The following is an 18,793-nucleotide window of genomic DNA, read 5'->3' as shown; positions in this document are numbered from 1 at the left end:
CATATACATATCCATGGTAAAAGCAATGAAAGTACAGCTAGGAAAATAGATTTTTCTCATGGGCTAATCTCTAAACCTTCGAGGATGTTTTGAACGGAAGGAGTCCAATCCTCCAACGTCTTAAGCATCATTAGTGGTCTCAGAGCTACATGCATATGGTTTCTTGAAGAACTAAGTAATTATTGCTCTCACTAGAATATATTCCTAACTGAGAAGAAAAGTAATTTTATTGATGATGTTTAGCTAATTACATTCAGTTCCACCTCATTGAGCATAAACCGATAAACTTGTGGGAAGAGTTTAATCCATCTTAATTAAGTGTACCTCAATTACAACTCTTTGTCCATTGAGTTTTCAGTACGGTATTTATTTTAATCACAGCAGTGACTAGCCACAATGTTTTAAGATGAGCTAAATGGTTTATAAATACTTAGTTCAAGTCAATTCCAGCTCTTACACAGGGACATTCACAGTTTGCTATTGAAAACCTTGTCCTTTGCGCTAACATTGTTGCTTCAGGGTAGACATTGCTGAGAGCAATTTGTCTGTGTGGCTTATGCCTTCCTCACAGATACTGTATCGAGCCCATTCACAGTACAGCCAACTACCCCAAATTTCCCGGAGCTCTGGCTTCACTTTTTGGGTCATTTGGTGAACAGATACTATTACATGGTAATTTCTTCCACATTTTCTGCCTAGAAAGGTAGCAGGAGAGGGCAGTAGAAGATACTTTTGTTAGAGAGTACCCTTTCTAAAATGGGTAGGACAGCTATAATGAACATGAACAAGCATTGGCCAGTGCTAATTTTCCTGCATATCTATAGCAGAAAGAGATCTTTAAGAATAGCATAAAGATGAACTATGGCCAAAAGAGATCACTATACTACTAATCATGCATCCAAACCGTGCAAACAAAGAAAAAGCCATCCCCACCCAGGAGTCAACAAGAGGGAATGAGAGTATGCCTGTTCATCTCAAACTTTAGCAGTTGCAGTGCCACATCCCTAAATTCATGCTGCATCAATGTCTTAATAAAAGGCTCAATACTAATGTTCAAGATGACTGGGCACTTTTTGTGATTCTGCTACCAGGCTAAATTCTCCACAGTTCCATTTACCTGCCTCTGTAAACCCACTGCACTGAAAAGAAACAAAGATTAGCACGTGCTAATTTGAAAGGAAAATGAATCCAATGATTTCCTTTGTGACTCCCTCCCATCAGTTCCAAACTATCCTATGAACACACAGACCTTCTTGCAACTGCTTCCACCATATACACAGGTGTTTGCCGGGTTAAACTGCAAATGTCCTGTTATCTTTCAAGTGGAAAAAGAGCCATTTTAGACAATTATGACTCTTATGGTAATAAATGGAGAAGGACTTGATAAATAGATGGAAATCTTTGCACTATTAACAGATGTTTTCCAACTCTTGACATATCCTCTTTGTTTGATTGTCTGTAGGGCAGAAGTGGGTAATGATGACTAAGTATTTGAGCACTGATCTTACGCTGATAAAATAGAATATGCAAAGAATAGTTCCAAAGCAAGGAGTAGAGATTTTACTGCTTGATTCTTATCACAGTGGCTGGAGCCAGAAATCTAAACCCCTACTGTTTTGTGTTAGAAATACACCGCCAGGAAAAAGGATGTTTCATATTAAATGATGAAGAAGGCTTATCATTTTTGCAGAATCACAAAGCTATTTTAATGTGTTGGCATCAAGCCATGAAACCTATAGTGGTAGTTGGCTCCCTCTGTTATTGGACAGCCTAGAAATACAATTCTGAATTGTCTGAAATCTCTAATTTTCCCCTTCTTAAAAATACAACATTAAAAATACAAATATAAGCTAAGCTGTAACAGCCATTCAGATTTTTTCACCAATACTTCTCTAAGTCCTGTTCCCTAACACAAAATGCTGACCCTTGGTATTCAGAAAATGCATTATCCTAGATATGTTTTAGAATGAGACACCTGAATGGCACAGCAGATAGTTAAACTGCCTCTTAACCATCTGCTTGCAGCTGGGCAAGGACTTCCTCCACTCTGCTCTCTTTTTCTTCCTTCCTTGGTGTCTTTGGGAAAGGGCTGTTCCACTGCAGTAGCCCCAGCAGAGTCTCCCAGAGTAAATGCAAAGGAGCAGGACATGGGGCTTATCTTGTGGTTGACATGACTTTACCTCTCATCCACCAAATGTGGCACCCTTGAAAAAATTTCAAACACAAGCAAATCGTTAGTTGGTCAGTTAAAGCAGCACCAAAATACAGTATCTCTAGAAAAAAAAAAAAAAGTAATTTCACATACAAGACAAATGAAATCTGGTTTCCTGAAGAATATTCTCATGTGTGAAGACTTTCCTGCAAAAGTAGTATTTATTTTTTCCTCCCTTGATTCCCTGATGTTTAACACCAAATGAGCTCATTCTGCAGCTTCATTTTACTCAACCAAATGACATGTTTTCATAAAATGTAAGGCATTTTATGTTGCTTTCTTGTTTGTTTGTTTTAGGACTGACAGTCTTCTGTGAAACTGGACTGAAATTGGCCAGTGAGCTCAAAATTTATTAAAACAAGAGAATGACAAAATCTCATTCCTTGCAGAAAACCAGCTACATAACCCCACATTCTACGCTTCTGAAATCATTTTCACATTATTTTATGCCAGAACAGTGGATGCTAAAGCACCTGAAACTGTTCAAACTGGCTTAGCCTGTCAGATTGCAATCCAGCTCACAGCTTCTCATCCAACCTGCAGGTAGTCCTTTAATTGTCCATACTTTATCAAAATTAATACTTTTTTCCTTGTCCATCATATTTGCAGACTTTACCAGGCAGGAAATTTTCTACCTTCATAAATAATGCTGGTGTCAATTAATATCTAGATTAATCTGCAAGCCTTTCATCTCATCTGTGATACTAATAACAAGCCACAGCAAACAGCACTCCTCTGAGTTAATACTTCAGAGATATTTTATCATTCATTGGCTGCTAGAGCTGAACTGCTCTTTTCTGATGTGACTTTCTTAATTAAAATACTATATTTTTTGAGAGAAATCTTTTATGCACAATGTTTGTGTTCTCTCTTCACTACTACGGAAATGACAAAGTAAAATTTGTGGTGTTCACTGGAGTTCAGTGGCAAAAAAAATACAAGTAGAGGAAATTTTCAGAAGAAACACAAAACATTATCCTTCCAAAAAGACACTGTAAACAGAAGCAGGTCTGAAAAGAAAAACAAATAAGCAAACAACAAAAAAACAACAACACTAAGCAGCAGGCAGTTACTAACAATTGAATTCTCTTGTGGTTGACCCTGTTTTGTGAATAGAGGTGAAAAACAAACAAACAAAAAATACCTCAAGAAAAATGTAAAGCTTTGAGTTCATTTATGTGGTGGGAAAATGGGAAGGAAGAAAAAACATGACTACTCTAATGAAAAAAAACAGCCAGATAAGTGAAATGATCACTTAATTATAAAACAATGCTCACTACTTCTGGATCCAAGGCTTCCTAAGACCATGATGTTGCAGGGAACAGTGCATGCACCTTCTAGTAGATACCTCAGCCTATGCACAAGACATCTCTGCTCATGCAGGGAATGAACTGGCCATTACCCAACAGGCAAGAAATCAGGTCTCATGGCACGTTGACAGACAAGGTCAGCTAAATCTCTTCCTCTGTTCCTCTCCAGTTGTGGACATCGAGCCAAAAATTTTGTCCTGCTGCTCTGCTTGGTAAAACGCGGAGAGAGCTCCAGCCCAGTACACTATAATGTTTTTCAGCTCATAGTTCATGGCCTGCTGGTGGCTCATAAAACATCAGAAGATGATCCGCAAAATGACCACTAAAATAATCATCTTCCCAAACACACATTTTCACACAGAGAAGTAAAGAAGAACAACAGTTACAAAAAAGCAAAATAGGAACAAATAAAGACAATAAAATATTCAAACTTCCATCTAATATTTGCTTAGTTAAAGCAAACATTGTGGATAACCTGCAAAAACAGATATTTTCCAAAAGATAAGATAGGCTCTTGGCTAAAAAAAAATCAAAGAAAGAAATAAAGAAAACATCAAGTATAAGACATAGTGTTGTCCTTAAACAATATCCTTTAGGCCCATGGATTTCAGGTCTGTCAAGTCTCTGGCAAATGGTTTTCTCTGCAGGAAAACCTTGTGGGAGCAGCCCTTTAAATTATTTTGTGTTACTTTGCACTGATGCAGTCACATTTCTCTGCTGGTGATATGCAGAAATACAGCCTTTCCTCCCATTCACATCTACAGATGTTATTGTCAATGAATTCAGAATCTGAACTTTAGAAAATTAATTTCTCTACAAGGCAGTATGGGCAAAAATGTGAACTGAGCATTGATTGAAACTGACAGATTGTTTTTCTCCCTCAGTTTAATCCCGAAAAGACTGAGTTGTTCCAATTCATTTCCTAGTGGGCAGGTATCCAGATCACAAACAAAAACCCATCACAATTAGTACTGGCATCCTCAGTGTCAATCCCAGCAGAGATCCAGAACAGTAAAACAAGATAGCAATCCATCCCACAGGCACTCAGAGATCCTTCCAGAACATGTGAAGGAGTATACTGAAGAAAAAAAAAAAGCAGAGTATTTTATTAGCTACCCCTCCAAGGTTTCTAAGAGCCATCTTCATTAATTAGGCTTATTGTGGAAGGTCACATGAATTGATGACTACAGAAATGCTTTTTTAGAATTTTACTTATACTTTGTGAGAGTAGTTTTGGCCATGTGTCGGTCCTTCAGTTGCATTTGTATTTGATGAGCTTTAAGATCCCTAGACAAAGAGCCATTTCAAAGCAGCTTGTTATTCTTTTTAGAAACAAACAAACAATTTAATTTATTCATGGATTTTTAGTAGGACACTTGCCTTTCCCGGGTCATTTTCATCACTGTTTAATTACTGTTAATAAATAAACAACATATGGCAAACACACAGGAAAAACCACTGAAAACTTATGGATGGCACCTCTCAGTAGTGCTGAATCCTACAAGGAGTAGGAAAAAATTCTTTATGGAATGAACTCAGAAAGCATTTTAGGAACATGCCAGAGTACCCCTCCTCCTTCTCTCCCTTAACAGAACTCAAACCACAAGTCAACAGTGGCATCTGTTCTTTACACTCTGGAAACTGAAATATGTTCCAGAAAAAGATAAGGAGATTTTAAGTGTTAGAAGGAATTTTTTTTTTTCATTACTTACCAAGTAACAGAAGGGAGAAAGAACACAGAAAATGGAGGATGAATTATATCCTGAAGCTACAGAACTCATTCGCATGCCTCCTATATTTGAGGCTACATATTAAAAAACATCAGCAAGATTGAAACGGTAGTTTCAAAAACTACTGTAATCACTAGAGAAGAGTTTACATGGAGTAGCATAAGGCTAGACTTCAAGTTGTTCCAAACCCACCAAGTCTACATGAAGAGGAAGCTCTAAGCCCAGCAGCAGGATTCCTATTAGAAAAGAAGGACATTAAAGTGCCTCTTCTCTAGGCTCTTAGCGTCTCAGCTACAATTTTCCTTATTTCAACCTCTGTACAAGAAGGCAGCACGTGGAAAAGATGAATGCCACCCACACCTGATATCATGTTCCGAAGTTGCTATAGTTTCACACCACTGGAAGTCAACAGAAATGTTTGTTGTTGGTTTTATGTTGGTTTTTCAGTCGTACTCTATGAATGCCCTTCCTCCATGGCAACATGGTGATGCAGCTGACATTCTGACACAGCAGCATGTCTCTGAATTATCAATCACATCATGCTCAGAGGATCAGCACTACTTGATGAGACTCTACTATCTTTCTAGATTTTGTATTTTTCTATACAAAAAAAAAAAATCACATTACTTTGTCTCTCCAGTAAGATTTTTGCTTACCACATAATGATTTCTTTCTCTCTCTCTCTCTTTACAGCTTTGCTTATAACCTTCAATATTATTTACCTTGACTTCTTTGTTCACTATTTTCATGAAAACACATTTCTAGCACTTCACTTGTCCTTAAGCTCCTTTCAAAAGAGCTGTATTATGAACTTCACTATGGAAAATTTCCCTTTCTCCAAGTCTACAGGTCTAAAAAGTCTGTCTACATTTTCTGTTTTCTACAGATTAATGCTTTTTCCTGTACCTTAGAACATGGGCAGTGATGGAGAAATACAGCAAAGCATTAAACAGATTTACTACCTTCACTATTATGCAGATTAATTTTCCTGAATATTCAGCTTCGATACTGCAATGATCTTCTCTCAAGTGAATGGTATTTGAAGATATATATATATATATATATCCTTTCTGTATCTAGAGGGGAGCTACAGGAAAGAAGGGGACAGACTCTTTAGCAGGGTCCATGGCAACAGAACAAGGGGAAAAGGCTTCAAGCTCAGGGAGGGTAGATTTAGGTTAGATATAAGGAAAAGACCTTTTACAGTGAGGGTGGTGAGGAACTGAAACAGGTTGCCCAGTGACGTGGTTGATGCCCCGTCCCTGGAGACTTTCAAGGCGAGGCTGGATTAGGCTCTGGGCAACCTGATCTAGCTGTGGTGCCCCTGTTCATTGCAGGGGAGTTGGATTAGATGGCCTTCAGAGGTCCCATCCAACTCTAAAGATTCTATTATTATATGATTCTATGTTTGTTTTTTTACACACATATATATTTATTTGGGAGGAGATGCATAGAAAATGTTAGGTAAATTTTTTTTCTGTTTTTAGTTCAATGGCCACTAATATCTGCTATATTTCTCTATTTCTCAAAATTAATAAACTTTATGAAAGATTTTTTATTTTTTCCTTTATCTTGTTAAAAATGGATATATCAGAACACTGCAGTATTCAGCATACTTGCAGCCTTCAGAGCATCAGGGCTATACTGACTGCTGTTTGTTAGCACAGTGTCGGTTGCCTTCTTTTACACAGGTCATGTCCTAGCAGGGATCCTCTGTAAGCAGAAGTAATCCTGCAGAGAAGTTTGGAACAGTTGATGCCATAAAATAATCCTGCAAAGTAATTTATCTCTTTCCTTGTTTAAACAAAAAGAAAGAAAGAAAGAAAAAAGATAAACTACACAGCTTCAGAATTAATCCCTGTTTAATGCCAGCTACTGAAATAATGAACAACTTCAGCAACAGGTCTCCATCTGTAATCTTCTGTGTGGTACATAACTAAAGAAGTGTAAAAAAAAAAATACAATGATCCTCTCCATTGGGAGTTTTAGAACTACAGGTTACAAAAATATAGCTTTTCCTTCTCTTAAAGGAGGATCACAACAATGTCTTCCACAGCTCTCTTTGTGAGCGGATTACTCATGCTGACTTCCCTCTCCCAAAAGGTGGAGTGATTCTGCCTGACAGATTAATAAACCCCACTCACACCCCAGATACCTTGGCTCTCTGTTCTTCTTACTTTTTCTCCATTTTGCGGGGAAACAGGAGGTTACTCCAGATTTCCTATTAGGCTGGTGACTCTGGCAGCCTGGATCATGGAATCATAAAATCCCTAGAGTTGGAGGAGACCTCTGAAGGCTATCTAGATGGTTCTCTGGCAATTTTAAAGTAACTTTTCAGGAAGACGGCACAATTAACTATATCATTGCTGTCACAGTATCGTGAGGGAGGAGTGGTGGTGGCAGTTGAAAGGAGCGGCTTTTCCTTCAGTTCTCTGCCAAAGCCATTTTCACACTGCTGAATGTTTCAGGCAAATAAATAGGAATTGTTTATGTTCTGGATATTGTTCCTACAATTTTGAATTGCAGTAAAGATACCTTTGAATTTGGAGCATCCTTTTTCTGGACCTGTCCATAGCTGGACAGAACTGTCACACTTGAAGTGCAGCTGCAGTTCTTCAGAAAGAAAGCCGAGTTTCATTGCATCAGTGAACCTGCCACTCAAGAGGAAAATACTGCTATTAATAACAGTCTTTGGTTTACAAGTGCAGTCTCCTATCTAATAGATTAGAATTCACAGACTAGTGTGTCCCAGAAAAAGAAAAATAGCTCAAAATAACAAATACAAAAACATAAGAAAACATTTTTTTTCTGGTACTTACAACAACATCATACTCTTTGTTGCAGTCAGCTATACTGAATCATGAGCTAATGTAGAATGCAGACGTATGTGAAGTGTAACAAATTATGCTTTCTAATTTGGAAAAAGGAGTTCTTCACCAGAAACTTCAGAAGTCCATGCAACAGGTGCAGTTCTTTTTCCTTCCACATTGTTACTCAGTCTTTCAAGAGACTTATTTGGCAAAATTTTTTCCCTAGACAATTTTATCTTATGATAATGTCACAGCACATTGAAGTCTCTAATTCTTATTGCAGTAGTTATTTGACTTGGTGTTTTGCATTGAGACAAGGAATCTAATTCCAAGCATAAGCACTATTGTCAATGTTGAAAAACGGTGCATCCATCTAGGAAAGATGAGTCACTTTCTGAGAAAAGCAGTTTTTATATCTTGTAGCATAAAATTCAGGTATTTATACTGGTGATGCATCCTGGCTTACAACAACATCCTACTGCCAGAAAAGAAGGTAAGTGTTTCTCCAAGAAAACAAGCAAACAAATAACAAAGCAAACAATCAAGTAAGCAAAAAAAAAAAAAAAAAAACCTCCACATTTCAATTTGTTCTGCGCCACTGAATACAGTGAGATGACTATTTGCTTTGTCAAAGTGTACTTTTTATCTTGTATTACTGTAATCTTACCTCAGTGACATAGATCAGGAAGAAATAGGAGTTAAAAAACCCCCTCATAAGTTTTGTTTCCTTCAGTCAAGGTATAACCAAGCCCTTTCCAAATCCCAAGATGATGTACCTTGTCCTTTGAAACCAGACTTTGCCAATCTTCTGCTTCCCATTTGAATGTAATAGATAACACCGATCAAAAAAAAGTACCATCATAATCTACCAAAACCTGGAATTCAAACACCAGCAAATATAGTGAATCGATTGTGTTGGCCAATATATGATGCTAACTGCACTGTTAACATTCATGCATTTGGGCAGAAAACTTTGTCCTTTGACCAGATTGTAGCTTGTTGTTTTCTGTGTTTTTTTTTTTAAACAGACATCTCCTTTATTTTACCTTCTAGAAGTAAAACTCATTGCTGTTTTTCCATTTCCAACAAGCTCTTTTTATAGATAAAAGATGAGGTTGTCTTCCGTTCATTGTATAACACATGTTAGTGACAAATACTCAGGCTGGAGGCATGCCAAAACAGAATTTTTCCCTTTAGCTTCCTTTAATTGCTTGTGCTCTAAGAACTTGCACGAAAGCTCTTCTGTTATCTCCCTTGAAATTACCGCATGCTCCCCTCAGCCCAACCATCAACAGAAAGAAATCCTACCTCCACCTTTCTAGCCCTCAAGACATTTTTAATGAGGTTGGAGAACTTAAGGCAAACAGCTATTAGTCACAGCCTTTTGGGATATACTGAAAATAGTCAGCAAAGACAACCAGAAATTGTTATTGTTAAATTCTTCCAGGAGAGATGCAAATAGATGGATAGGCCAAGTAGCACCAATACTGTTATCTCAAATCTTTCTGTGTTCATGAGGCCACCTACCAACCCAGTAGATGTAGTGGAGCTTGGCAGAAACTTAAAGAGTGCAAGTTATTGAAGTATGAAGCAACAGATCATAACATTAATTATCTCACTGATATTTCACCAAGTAAAGGTCAGGTGTCATGACCAAAGCCAATGTCATGGTTTTGTGATTTTTGGTTATTGGTATTCCACATCATAACATCATGTAGTGGATATACCTGGTTCTCAGAAGAGAAGGACTACTACAGTCCCCACGGTACTTTGCTCCTCTGTTACCATTTTCCAGCCAGAGGGAAAAGATAAAAGCTCGCAGTATAAAAACTTGCAGATCATGAGACCTCTTCCCTTTTTCCGCCGTCTCTCATCTTGGCAGCACCTCGCTCTCCAGCCGTCTTATTGTTGGCAGTAGAGTAAGGCCTACCTTGATTTTTGGGACATTCTCTCTCTCTGTATTGGATTTATCAGCTTAAATTGTAATTATATTGTATTATAGTGTGTTGTTTTGCATTCCGATATTTTATTTAGTAAATTAGTTTGTTTCTCCTCAGATTGTTGCCGCTGTTCTTTGCTCTCAGGGCCATCTCCTTACCCTTTTCCCTTTTCCCGGGGCGTGGACCCGTGGATCCCCCATCCCCTTCGTCACGGAACCAGGCCGAACACCCGTAAACCGTTGACAGCCAAAATGGGATGTCACCTAGATTCCCACTGAACTGGTAAAATGATAACTTTGTTCTTGGAGTAATCAGGTTACTTCATGAGTGAGGAAAAAATTAAACTAAATGCAATTTGGAGATGGAAATGAGTAATTGAAGTTGGTTGAAGTCTTCCAAATCAGTTATACTTAGTGAAAGTTTTAGAGAGGTGGCAAACTCAACATGCTGCACTTTTGCGTTCTAGCATTTTCCTTAACTACATAACTAGATTATAGGTTTGTAAAACACTCAGTAAAAAAAATGAGCAAATCACAGTTTCTGTCTCTCTGGATGTTACTGTAAATAACATCATCATCAGACAGGGACAATCTCACAGCCATCCTGTTTACTGCATTAGCAAGTTCATCCAATGTTATTGCTTCCTGCCCTGCTTTCATGGTTCAGTTATTCGCGATTTAGCTCAATCAAAGTTTGGAACATTAGGAAGATACTTATTTTATATAATCCTTCACAAGGGATTAACACAATGCCTTAAATTACCAGAATCCTTTGCGTTTATTAGCCACTTTATATATACTTTGCTGGGTATGTAAATTACAGGTAATGTAAATCACTTTTACTTGAATTTTCATCTCACATTTCTTGAAATGTTTACTAGAAATACAGATTTTTGAAATGCAATGGCTTTCTTTTACATTTAAGCATTAAGTTCCATGTAACACAACACAAAAAATTGTCTAATTCTACAAGAGTAGAATTAAGAATAGTTAGTATCTTGTTCTATGGGAAAACTAAATGGACATTAGCAAAAAACTTACAGGAATTTTTGTTTTGTTTTCCTCTTTGGTAGAACTAAGAGTCAGAATTTTATAACATCAAATTTGGTAGAGGAGGTTTTTTAAATAGAGTGATTTACCGAGCAAACTGGAGGCCTGTGACCCTCACACTAGTGTTTCTACAAAGCATAGGTGAATAGACCAGATTTGCCTATCTGGCAAAGGCAGACATAGTTAAAATCCTTATTGTGGTTTAATCTGGCATGTAGCTAAGCACCCCACAGTCATCTGCTCACTGTTCACTCCTCCCTCCCATCCCCGATTGGGATGGGGGAATGAATCAGAAAAAAAGTCAAAGTAGAACTCATGGGTTAAGATTAAAAACTACTTACTAAGGTAGAGAAAAGGAAGAGGGGAAAAGGATAATAATTATAAGTATGCATATATACGTACATACAGAACAAGTGATGTGCAAACAATTGCTCACCACCTGCTGATCAATGCTCAACCAGTCCCCAGACAGCAGCTACCCACCTGACCAACTCCACCCTGTATGAAATATCCCTTTGGCCAGTTAGGTCACCTGTCCTGGCTCTGTCTCCTTCTAACTACCGGTGCCCCATTCAACCCCCATCACTGTCAGGACAGTACAAGAAGCCGAAATGTCCTTGGCTCTGTACAGCACAGCTCAGCAACAACTAAAACATCAGCATGTTATCAACATTGCTTTTCTCCTAAAGTCAAAACATAGCATCTGAAATCAAGAGAGTCTTCTTGGAATGTAGCTTTAGATCTTTAGTAAAAATATAAATTTTATTAAATGATTAATTGTCATGGGTCACTTCACAGCATAACAGGAGAAGTCAAAGCTTTCACAATTTTTATCAGAAAAATCTCCCTCACATACTTGAATCTACAGAATTATAAGCATGCAAGGTAGCAATGTAGAATCAAAAGAATGCAGAACATTTATTTTAGAACATGTTTTAGCTATAGTTAGATATCAGACGTTCTAGAAAAGTAGCAAATTGAACAAATGCTGCATTTTTGTGCTCTAGTATTTTCCTTAACTATATATCTAGATTTTATGCTTGTAAAATGCCCAGTAAAAGAAGGAACAAATCACAACTATGGAAATACATGCCTTCAAAATGCCTGCTTCTACAAACATTTCAAAATCCTGCTTTGTAGCAGAAAAATAAACTCTACACATGGACTCCTTTATAAGTTGCGTGACATTTTGATTACTCCTATTTTGATTTAATTACTCCTCCTACTTACGCAGCAAACCACCAACAGTGAAAATTATGAATTATATGTTTGATGATAAAATTCAATATTGGCATCTGCGCAGACAAAATATTTTTTGGCTCATATTCAACCACACAAGCTAACCACTTATTTGTGCATTCAGGCTAGTTAAAAAAAAATAAAATAAAAAGGAAAAAGAGAAGAAGAGGAAAAATACTTGAAATCTGAAATAATCACCAGCAATCAACCCAGATTCTAGCCATAAATGATTCATCTGTGTCATGTTCCTACGGCTACACAGGCAGTAATTGAAACAGGCAGACATACTTTTTTTCCAGAATGCAAAGAATTTTATGAGGTTGATAGTACATTCGTTTATTATACAATATTGTGCAAAGCCCTGCATGTGAACCTTAGATCTCTGGATTTCTCATTCCATCTATTTCATCATAGATATAATCCAAACTACTGAAAACAAAACCAAAACCTCCACATGTATCCAGGGCAATCCGAATTCTTGAAAAAAGACACTGTTGGCCTTGGTAGCACATGGTCTCGTGAGTAATTTTTGATAAATTAATTATCCTGCAAACATTCCATATTTATTTTTTTACTGTCTCTAGCTCATAATTTCCCTCTAATGCACTGTTATTGGTGAGTTCATTAAATGCAAATTATAATCAGTTAACACTTTCACTAGGACTCTGCTAAAATATGCTTCTACAATATGCAGTAGAACAAAATGGTAAGTTGTGTGCTAATATTTGCTCAATATTTTAAATACATGTATTGCTGAAACATAATCCATGATGTTAGCATTAATTTGAATCTACTTGCTCATTTTTAATGTCATGTCACACATTTTAGTAGAGGAATCCAATAAAGAATAACATTATTTAAGAGTGAACAAATGAAAAAACTAAGCTGCTCATCAGTCATACTGATCTGAACTCCTTGGCATGCGATTTAGCTGTTTTATAGGTGATGCATAGAGCAAAGGAACTTATGAGTGTCAGGAACCAGATCTTACATCATCACCTTTTTGGCTGGGCCAACAAGTAATTACATGACTTGGGAAGTAAAGACTCCAAAATCTGATTTTTCTTAGGCAAAATAGAGTTGGTGTTTTCCAGACACCCCTATATCCCTCAGGAGAAAAGGAGACATTAAAAAAAACATGACGTTAAAAGATGACACAAAGTCACAATAAGTATCACAAGTCACGAAATGTAAAAAAGTGCCATGCAACCTTAGCTCTACACATTACAATACCATCTTCAATTAAATGCCTACAGCTTATATCACAAAAAACATGCAAGCCAGTTCCCAAAAGATGCATAAATGCCAAAAAGGACACACAGACAGTATAAGAATGAGCCAACTACCTTTAAAAATGACTGAAACAAGAAGACAAGTTCTCTCACTGAAGTTATTGGTCAGAAAACTAACTCTGTGATCCATGAATGAATCCATTTCTTGTCACTGAAAGGCCTGGTAGAGCACCAAGTCAGTGAAAAAGTTCTCCCTTTTCAAGTCTGTTCTCCTACATAAAATCAGTAACACTACATTCCAATAAGATTTGGAGAGACAAAGCAAATAGCAGTGCTGACAGAATCATCAACCTTTAGTCACATAAGGCCTACTTAAATGTTTCTCAGTGAAGATTCTCTCTGAAGGATCCTCTACAATCCAAAACTTTATAAACATTGGGAGTTATCTTCAAATGACGGATGAAAGCGTTGCATACAATGCATTCACATAAGCTTAGAAAGATTGGATCATATTATATAATTTTGATCTTTATTATTAAGAAAAAATATATCTGAAGTCCTGCACTTCTGCTTAATCTAAACCTCTACTATCTCTCTCTACATCCAAAGTCCTATCCTAATGACTTAGGACACTCACAAATCTGAGCAAGAATGACCCATCTCAGAAAAAAAAAAAAAAAAAAAAAAAAGTATGTTTGAAGATAACTGATTCCAAATGGCCAAATTAATGTATTTATAAGCTGAATGTTACTAACAAGGTTATACCAACTGAACGCCCAGGCTCATATCACTTTCTTTGGACACAAGGACTGGTATCAAGAGTGTTCTTTCTCAATGTATTTAATAAACAGCTGTTAAGGAGAAAGTGTGTTGGAGGAGGACAGTAGGGCTATAGGTGAGCTGACTGTGAGAGAGGGAGAAGACAAAACCCTTTACTGTGAGCGAAGAGGACAAGAATAATTTTGTGATCCATTCTGAAGATTCCTTCTCTTTCCCAACCTGAGGCTGGCTACCATAGTACTAGACCTGCCAAAACCAGTGTGGAGCTAGTACAGGGAAGGAAGAGAAGAAATTCTTGGGAAAGGCTCCTTGAGATGCTAAGACTTTGGGCACATGAATTCTTTACACCCAGGAAGCTGCTGCCTCTTGAGGGAGTTCAAGGCTGTCACATATTCTCTCACCTGGTGGTCTTCAGGATCAGTCAGGAGTTAAGCAAGCAAAGCTGACATGCACTCAGAAGGAAACATAACTAGATTCCTCTTCCACATACCAAAGGTTACAGATGAGATAGTTCCAGAATCAAGTACTGTCAAGGTAGCCATCTCAGAAGCTCCTTAAACTGGACAATTTGCAGCAAGTCATCTACAGTGCTCAGTTCAATTTTCTGTCCTTGGCAGTAGGATAAAGTCTCTTTTCAGAACTGGACTTTTAACAAAGGATTCCACATTCACTCCATGCTGTCTTCCTCTTGTTAGTTGATCAAATCACCTATGGGTGATGTATCCTTATATTATGCTTTTATTCCATGTGTATCTGTTGTCCTTTTTGCCCTGTTATGATATGCATTATGTACAGTTTTAAGTTGTGCCTTTTATTCACTAATCCTGCAGCTGTCACTTTCCTGTCTAACTATCAGGATCCTTTCTCTGAAAAACAAAAGAAATCTGAGCTTTACTGAGGTAGCTGGTAGTAGGATTACTTAATACAAAACAAAACTAAATGCTATAACACAGAACACCACACACCCAGCAGCACCACATTAACTACAGCGGAAGCTGCAAACAGTCAGAAGAGCCCGAAAGCAGCAACAACAAAGAGTAACAAATAATGAACCTGGCTACTACTTTTATGATTGAGTTGTATTTCTGGCAACAAGTTTTACTTTCACACATACATCCTGAGCTTGCTGCATAATTTCAAGTGGCTGTTCACACAACCCCGTAGTACTTAGCCTGCGGCACCCAGATTGCTTCCCTCCACGCCCATGATTCTGCGTCGTGTTGTTTTTTTTTTTAACTGATAGACACCCCAGACAAAATTGTACAGCAACAGAAATTTTACTTAGCAACAGTTTCCAGGCAAGATTTGCCATTCAAACCCACTACAGAGGCATTTATTTTACTTAATCAAAGGAACACCAAACATATTAAGACACTTCATGAGGAACATCATCAACATATACCAGACTCTCTGCCTTAAAAACTGTAGCTCTCTTGTCAAAAATATTTACTAGTGAGGCAAACAGGAAAATAAATTCACAACACAACAAGCTATAGATCATACGTTTACTGGCCAGCGCTTTCCCTGACAACGGGGGGAAAAATACAGCTGCAGTTCAGACAGGGAGAATGGAAGCTTTTAGCCGCGCCTGGGAAGATGAGGGCTGTTGATGTTAAAAAGTCCCCAGAGGGTCTTAAACTGTGTGAGCATTTCCAAATGTCCCTATATAAACACAAGAAGTGTTTGAAAAATAAATATTATAGCAGGAGGGGGAAACAAAAGCCAAAAACATTGATGAAGTGAGTTAGAGGGGAAAATGATGAGTTCAAAACCTTCGAGACAAAAAGGGCAGGCAAGAAAAAAGAATTTTGTACAATAAAATGTGTCAGGAAAGAAGGGCTTTTCTCCTTTCAGTCAGCTTTTGTACATTTTATCTTCTGTTCAAAACAGTGTAAACATCCTGAGCTCCAGTAATATAATATGAAAGCAACGTATGATGAAAGAAGGAGGTATAATAATGTGCAAAACTAATTAGTTGAAATTGATTCAATACCAAGCATAAGATTTTAAAAATATTTTTAACCATGTTTGTGACAACATAAAAATGTCACTGCGGTGATTATAGCAGCGCTCACTCAGGCATGGAGATCTCCTTGCACCACTTTTATTCTTTCTGTGATTCGAGTACGACAAGCTACCAGGTATGAAGAAGTTGATCAAGGGCCAGCCGGACCGCTTCAGGACCACATTCATTTACATCAGTAATTTTGGCACAGAAAAAAGATTCCAGATTTACAAATAGACTTAGGCAGCACTGTTACTACCAGAGACCCATCACCATCCAAGAAAGACAAGATCAGAGGTACATAACTCTAATGAGGAGGCAGACCATTCAGAGTTCATCATAGCAATACAAGACACATTTAACATTCACCTTAACCCTCCCCACTACACATCTCCTTTCTACCTCTTTCCTAGGACCTATATTTCTTTCCCAGCTGTCCTCTTGACCAGTCCCATCAACACAGTCATCCCTTATTCTCCTCCAAGAAACCAAATCTTGATTTCTCTTCAGGAAAAAAAGAATTGTATTTCAGGAGGAACTCCACTATAAGGCTGCTATAAATTCTCAGATAACTGCACCCATAGATTAATGAAAATGTCTAACATAAATAGGATTTACTGTGATTGAGAAGGACTTGAGCCTAGTAAATGAACAAACACACTCTGACCCCAGCGAAGGAGCTGAGAACAAGGCAGATCCTAAACTATACCAAGTACTCTATTTTTCACCTGAGACAAAAAAAAAGTGACAGCTTTCTAAGGACTTGCGAGATCTTAACTGACATAGCACTTGCCATTTGCGTTTAAAAAGTATTGAGAAAGGCTTTTAAGAAGGTCTAGACCAAAAGAAAAAAAAGCCCACAGTTCTAGAAAAGATTGGACATACCTAATATACTAAGCTGAGAGAAGTTAGCAGTACTTGAAATCTCTAATGTTGGCAGCCAGGAAAGCTGAGCTCTGATCTGATCTGTGCTATGACTACAGAAATTTTAACAAAAGCATGTAGATTCCAGGTCCGGATGATGGAAGAAGCTAGACATCACTTGTCAATTTTTGTTGCAAAGAAAAAAAATTGTACCTCATACCTCTTGATGCACTTCTGCACAGTGATCTTTCTCCACAACATTCAGTGTAACCAGTCCGAATTCAGTGAGACCAGAAATACTCAATTGGCTGTGTTTAATTTGGTTCATCTGTGGGTCAAGGGCTGCTAAGAAGAACTGTGACCAAAGGACACAAGAGCATCTTTGCCAGCAACAAGCGTGGTCAGTCTGGTGACGAGAGTGTTGTGCTAGGAATGATAGGGAAGAGAGATAAACAACTTGCAGTTAGGTGTGGAAGTAGTGGAATGGGTTAGATGAGTGAAGTAGACAAGAGACCCCCTGAAAACAATAAAACAGAGCTGGAGAGACCACCTCAGGCTTATGCAAATAGACGAGGAAGTGCCAAAATAACAGCATGATTGGGGAAGTTCTTATGCCCTTTCTCAGAAATCAGCATGATGGGATGCTCAGGTAAAGTGTTTGTACAGTCACACAGACTGCACAGGGAGCAAGCAGAATTAGAGATCTATGTGCAACTGCAGTGCCATGATCAGGTTTTACAGATCAGGGATTACAGAGATGTGCTGGGATATCTTCCCAATTGAAGCATTGGAATGGATGGGTACAGGGACAGCATCCTTTGGGAGGGACTCTGTGGTGCAGCAGGGGCAGAGTGACCGTGAAGGAGCAGCAGAGATGAAGCATTATGAGCTATTATTCTCCTTGGAGGGAGGAGGTGGAAGAGGGTGGATGGTTGGGAAGGTGGTTTTAGTTTGCTTTTACTTCTCATTGCTCTAGTCTGTTAGCAGTAGGCAATAAACTATATTTTTCTTCCTATACTGAGTCTGTTTTGCCCATGACAGTAACGCGGGAGTGATGTCCTTGTACTGATCGCAATTCATGAAGTTTTTTTTCCACCACACTTCTCCAGTTTCTCCGTACTGTCCTTTCGAAGAGGGGGAGTGACAGAGAAACGTGGAGGTGTTTGACTGCCCTTTGAAGTTAAATGACCACAACTGGCTTAACCATTTGTCCAGAAAGGAAACATTAACACTGTACCAATCTGCAGCTAGTCAAGTCTACATTCTGCTAGCAGTATCTTCACCTTCTAACAGCATCTTAATCTTCATTATGCATTAAGCCTCTTCCTGTAAGATGGTAGAGAACATATATCAATCTTTTTGAGAAATTTGCTGCCAGGACAGAAAACAGTGTTCTTTTAACTTATAATACAGTGTTATTTTAATTGAGATTATTACCTGAATTTTTTTTTTCTTATAGGAGCATAAGGAAGGCAGTTTTCTTTGGCAATTGCCAATTACATACATCATAAGAGTTCTTCATTGCAGTATTTGAAATTAAGATGAAATATCAGATTAATTTAATCACTGATATACTCAAATTTTGAGTTTTTCTATTTCCAGCTATTTTTCCATCAGGAAGA

General features: G+C 37.9%; 1 long non-coding RNA gene across 2 annotated transcripts in view; it reads right to left on the bottom strand.

Annotated features, from left to right (window-relative positions):
* LOC110401534 overlaps nucleotides 240-18,793 on the bottom strand; it is a 37,387-nt gene continuing 18,833 nt past the window's right edge. Inside the window, exons 2-3 of one of the 2 annotated variants that reach the window (XR_002440412.1) lie at nucleotides 7,788-7,903; nucleotides 240-2,204 (exon numbers count right to left, since the gene is read on the bottom strand). This is a non-coding gene — a long non-coding RNA (uncharacterized LOC110401534). Of the gene's footprint in view, nucleotides 2,205-4,041; nucleotides 4,601-7,787; nucleotides 7,904-18,793 lie in introns of those variants that run through there. The other variant, XR_002440413.1, reaches the window with a different exon arrangement.

Source organism: Numida meleagris, chromosome 1, assembly GCF_002078875.1.
Source record: "Numida meleagris isolate 19003 breed g44 Domestic line chromosome 1, NumMel1.0, whole genome shotgun sequence".
NCBI classification, from domain to species: domain Eukaryota; kingdom Metazoa; phylum Chordata; class Aves; order Galliformes; family Numididae; genus Numida; species Numida meleagris.
This window is presented reverse-complemented; position numbering and strand designations above follow the sequence as displayed.